Here is a 6315-nt window from a genome sequence, read left to right as displayed (position 1 = left end):
TAAATGCCCTGCTATCACAGTTAAAACTCTCTGCAAAAAAGTTAACGAAACTGTACATTCTCACAGCAGAGCACCTTTTATCTCGCAGTTAGCTTTAAAAGAAAATTTGCAAAATTGTTGTTTAAAAAAATATAAGCTAAGTTAGTATGAATATTTGTTACAGCGTAGTGTAAAAAATCGAACAAAATCTGTCAAACAATTTTCAAGAATTTTACTAGCAAACATTTCCACTCTATGTATTCCATATTTTATATAATATTTATTAGATTAACGTGTAAAATTTGAAGTAAATCGGTCAATAACTTTTCGAGATTTTTTCCAACGGTTTCTGTTTATACACTTATATGCACAAATCCATTTTATATTACTTTTTTATAGGATATGTAGTCTATGTTGGTCCGATCATTTGTTACATTATCGTGCAAAAATTTGAACTAAAACAGTTAGGAATATTTCGCAATTTTTTGTAATAACGGTTTCCGTTTATTTATTACATATACCTTTCACATTTAAACATAAACTTGTGTCCGTAAGAACGTTTGTTAGAGTGTCGTGTAAAATTTTGAAGTAAATCGATGAAGAATTTTTTTGAGATTTTTGCTGACAACATATTCCCTTAATATAGTGTTTATACATAGTTATATGCTATATATATTAAGAAATATGTTGTCCATATCTACCGATACGTTTATCAGAGTAACGTGTAAAAATCTGAAGTAATTCGATCAAGAACGTTTCGAGATTTTTGGTAACAACGGTAAACTATGACTCGTCTCTACATCATGCACGAAAAATCTGATTTGTTATTGATATTCACAATACCATGGGGAAGGAGGGGATAGTTCGAAAGATATTGTAATCTAGTCAAGCACTTTATATTTTGAAAAAAATATTTGTTTTAATGAAGTATTCTAACAGATTGAAATTCGTAGATGTATTTTTCAGAATGAACGTCATATTCAGTATTTTCGGATTCAGGACACCACTTACAAATCGTTATCTCTTTAAAAAGTGAAAGTTAGAAACCAATAACGAAATTTGCATTTTTAAATTTTTTGCAGGGGACATGAGGTATCCCTGTCCTCGTACACTTTATGGTAAAATGCACTGTTATTGTCAAAATTGTGCTAAAATATATTTTCATGTCCTGGACCCCATTTATACATCAGTATGTTGTTAAATATAAGGGAAGAACAGTTAACGACTTTTTTTGGGTTAGGCACAATGCACAATGTACACCCAAGACCCCCCCCCCCCCCCGATAACACACGTTTTTAATTGAAAATGCGTTAGTGATACAAGGGTTAATATTTTTTGCAACGCATTAACAACAAGAGTTCCAAAGTCGCAGCACATTTACCTTGGGCTTGCCTGAAGGTATTTCTCTTTGTGTCGATAATTCTCCATCCAGGACGAGAACCACCGTACCTGTCTGCAGGGGGAGGCGTGGAGAGGGAGGAGTGGGCAGTTGCTCCCCACCTATCCACCCTGGGATATGTAATACAGAGTTTTTTATTCATTACAGCATTCTAATACACTTCTGTGTATAGCGAACACTTCTCTTACATGTAATACGTTTTGTGGCAGCTATGAAATTTAGTTCTTGCAGCATGACTCGTCTCGAACCTGAGCAACCCACTTGTATCAGCGATGGCAATGGACTGAAAAAGCCGTCGCAAGTCCCCTGCAGAAACACTGAGCCATGCTGCCTCCATAGCTGCACATAACTGCGAAAGTGTTGCCCGTGCTGGATTCTGTGCAGGAACTGACCTCTCGATTCTATCTATCTATCTATCTCTCTCTATATATCTATCTATCGCTTGAGCCTTGTCCCGCAGGTACAAAGGGTCAGCCATCGTTACTCAGCTTTGGCATGTTAATATTTAAATGGTGGCCGGATGCCAGCTGGGGTGGCCGTGCGGTTCTAGGTGCTACAGTCTGGATCTGCGTGACCACTACGGTCGCAGGTTCGAATCCTGCCTCGGGTACGGATGTGTGTGATGTCATTTGGTTAGTTAGGTTTAAGTAGTTCTAAGTTCTAGGGGGCTGATGACCTCAGGTATTAAGTCCCGTAGTGCTCAGAGGCATTCGAACTATTTTTTTGGTGGCCGGATGCCCTTCCTGCCGCCACCCCCTACCCCCTGGGGCGGATTTAGTCCGCCCCAACTGTCTGCATCGAGTGTAATCCGTGGAATAGAGCGGATGTGTTCATATGTCTGGGAGCCGTGTAACTGAGGTGGAACGTGGGGACCAGCCCGGTATTCACCTAGAGGGGTGTGGAAAACCGCCTAAAAACCGCATCCAGGCTGGCCGGCACATCGGCCCTCGTCGTTAATCAGATTCGATATGGGGCCGGCGGCCCTACCCGAGTCCGGGAAGCAGCGTAGGTTAGCGATTTCGGCTACCCTGGCGGGTCAACGGTTATGTTCCATGGATGTTCGGGGGGATTCATGTCCGGCCATCTGGGGCCCAAATCATTCGCTCGAACGGCATAGAATGATCTTCAAACCAGTCTCAAACAACTGTGACCCAGTGACATGGCGCGTTGTTATCCATAAAACTTCCATCGTTGTTCGGATACATGAAGTCGACGAATGGCTGTAAATGGTCCGAACATAACCGTTTCCAGCCAGTGATGGGTACACCTGGACCAGAGAATCCAGTCCATTTCATGTAAACACAGCCCACGCGATTGTAGGGTCGTCACTAGTTTGCACACTACCTTGTTGACAACTTGGATCCATTGCTTCGTGGGGTCTGCGAGCACTCGAAACCTACCGTTGTCTCTTGCTGTTGTTGTGGTCTTCAGCCCAGAGACTGGTTTGATGCAGCTCTCCATGCTACTCTATCCTGCGCAAACTTCTTCATCTCCCAGTACCTACTGCAACCCACATCCTTCTGAATCTGCTTAGTGTATTCATCTCTTGGTCTACCTCTACGATTTTTTCCCTCCACGCTGCCCTCTAATACTAAATTGGTGATCCCTTGATGCCTCACACTATGCCGTACCACTCGATCCCTTCTTCTAGTCAAGTTGTGCCACAAACTCCTCTTCTCTCCAATGCCATTCAGTACTTCCTCATCGGTTATGTGATCTACCCATCTAATCTTCACCATTTTTCCCTAGTACCACGTTTCGCAAGCCTCTATTCCCTTCTTGTCTAAACTGTTTATCGTCCATGTTTCACTCCCTACATGGCTACACTCCATACAAATACTTTCAGAAACGACTTCCTGACACTTAAATCTATACTGGATGTTAACAAATTTCTCTTCTCCAGAAACGCTTTCCTTGCCATTGCCAGTCTACATTTTATATCCTCTCTACTTCGACCATCATCAGTTATTTTGTTCCCAAATAGCAAAACTCATTTACTACTTTAAGCGTCTCATTACCTAATCTAATTCCCACAGCACCACCCTATTTAATTCGACTACATTCCAATATCCTCGTTTTGCTTATGTTGGTGTTCATCTTGTATCCTCCTTTCAAGACACTCTCCATTCCGTTCAGCTGCTCTTCCAGGTCCTTTGGTGTCTCTGACAGAATTACAATGTCATCGGCGAACCTCAGAGTTTTTATTTCTTCTCCATGGATTTTAATTCCTATTTCGAATTTTTCTTTTGTTTCCTTTACTGCTTGCTCAATATACAGATTGAACATTGTCGCTTACTAACTGAAATCGAGAGTCATCTTACCAGACCACCGTTTTCGAGTCGTCTAGGGTCTGACCGATATGGCCACGAGCCCATAATAATAATAATAACAATAATAATAATAATAATATACTGGTGGCAAAGGCACTAGGGTCGGTCGTCTGCTGCCACAGCCCATTAACACCAAAATTCGCCGCACTGTCGTAACGGATACGTTTGCCGTGCGTCCCACATTGATTTCTGCGGTTATTTCAGGCAGTAGTGCTTGTCTGCTAGCACTGACAACTCTACACAAACACCACTGCTCTCGGTCGGTAAGTGAAGGCCATCAGCCACTGTGTTGTCCGAAATTTAATGTTCTAACGATTTCCAAAATGGAATGTCCCATGCGTCTAGCTCCAACTACCACTTCGTGTTCAGAACCTGCCGAAGCATTACTCTTTTATCCCTCGATTATTCGATACTGCTGCCATCTGTACATGAGCATCGACTTTTGTCGCCTCAGTGTGTAGTCATGAATCACTTTTCAACATGTTGCACGCCATTTTGAACATGACAAAGATCGGCAGGATGGAAGTACTGCCGACACTCTTCTAAAAGGCCCACAGAGACGACGGGGCAGCAGAAATGCGCAGCACTGTCCGGTCCATCCAGGCAACTTTTATACGCACCTAACCAGCGTGAAGGAGTACTGAGCTTATTCATATTCTTCTAAACCTACATACTATAATCTCGCCCTCCCTACTTGCAGCAACAGTCCACGATAAGCTAAGTCTTGTATGAAAAATTTGAGAGGAGCGAAGATTACAATAAATTTTCTAGTTATCTTTTCGTGCAGAGCTGCTTCCAGTTGTACTTGTCTACCGGTCTGACAGCACGCGCCGTCATATGAGATCCACCCCTGCACTTATAAGTTTCGAGCCATGCTCCTCAATAAAAGCAACGAAGTTTGGAGCAGACCTTATAAAATATAATTTGTATTGCATAGTTGACACAGGATCTGGGAACACGACGTTAAATAGGATTAATATGGTTTGTAAAATAATAATAATAATAATAATAATAATAATAATAATAATAGTAATAATATACATCTTTTCGTTTTTATTTCCTCTTGGAGAGTAGCATATAAATTGTTGAGTATCAGCCATATAATCTTTTATATTATTAACATGTTGTTATTGTCGTTATCTTCAGTCCAAAGACTGGCCTCATGCAGTTCGTCATTTTACTCTATTCTGTGCAAGCTTCAAAATAATCACTGCAACGTACGCCCATCTGCATCTGCTTACTGCCTTCATCGCATGATCTATCTACGATTTTTAGCCCCCCCCCCCCCCCCCCCCGCTGCCGACTTCCCTTCAATACGCTGTTGGCGATCCCTTCATGTCTCAGATTGTTTCCTATCAACTGATCCTTTCACTTTGTCAAGTTTTTCCATCAATTTCTATTTTCCTCAATTCCATTCTCTGCATCATTACTTATTCCATCTCCCAATCTAATTTTCTGCATTCCACTGTGAACACCACATTTCAAAAGTTTCTGCTCTTTTATTGCCTGAACTACTCATTTTCATCCAATTCGTCATTACACAGGCTCGTTAATGTAATCATTCTTAATCAACATACCTGCTTAATTCAGTAGATTGCTGCAGTTGCGACTGTCAACCATTTACGTGAGCTGTTATATAGAGGCGGAACATTACACGCTCCCTCTACAGACAGCAAATTAATACTCGCCGTCTTCCACATCGGAAGACAAAAGAAAGAAACTAGGCAGAGATATGCAGCGTCTTCTGTCTATGACTTAACATTATCTTAAGTCAAAGATACTCATTAAATTATCACTTTGACATTTTATTTAAAAAATTACGAACATAATTCTTAGCCACGATGTAAGGCCATACCAGCGTGTGTCTTGAATTCTCGCCAATTCTTACGTAAACATCGATTACGTAATGCTGTCCTGAGTATCCCAATACGCTAAGCGTGGGAAACTTCAACTTGTTAGAAGTTTAATGTTGGCAGAATTGCAGAGAAAGGCCATTTTGCGAACATATTCTCAGCAAACTCAATGCAGCACGAAACGTTGAAAAGACCCAGTGTGGAGCGAAGACACACTGAAGCGCCAAATAAACCGGTATAGGCAAGCGTATTCAAAAACACGCAGAATACGGAGCTGCAGTCGGCAACCCGTACATAAGACAGCAACTGTCTGGCGCAGTTGTTAGATCGGTTACTGCTGCTACTATGGCAAATTATCAAGGTTTAAGTGAGTCTGAACGTGGTGCTATATTCGGCGAGCGAGCAATGGGACACAGCAACTCCGAGGTAGCGATGAAGTGTGGATTTTCCCGCACGACCATTTAACGAGTGCGCCATGAATATCAAGAATCCGGAAAATATCAAATGTCCCACATCGCCACGGCCGGAAAGAGATGCTACTAGAAAAGGACCAACGACGACTGAAGAAAATCATTCAACGTGACAGAAGTGAAACCCTTCCGCAAATTGGTGCAGATTTCAATGCTGGGCCATCAACAACTGTTAGCGTGCGAACCATTCAAAGAAACACCATCGACATGAAACTTCCTGGCAGATTAAAACTGTGTAATGACCGAGACACGAACTCGGCACCTTTACCTTACGCGGACAAGTC

This window comes from Schistocerca piceifrons, chromosome 10 (assembly GCF_021461385.2).
Source record: "Schistocerca piceifrons isolate TAMUIC-IGC-003096 chromosome 10, iqSchPice1.1, whole genome shotgun sequence".
Classification (NCBI taxonomy): domain Eukaryota; kingdom Metazoa; phylum Arthropoda; class Insecta; order Orthoptera; family Acrididae; genus Schistocerca; species Schistocerca piceifrons.
The sequence above is the reverse complement of the archived record's forward strand: the minus strand, read 5'-3'. Positions refer to the sequence as shown.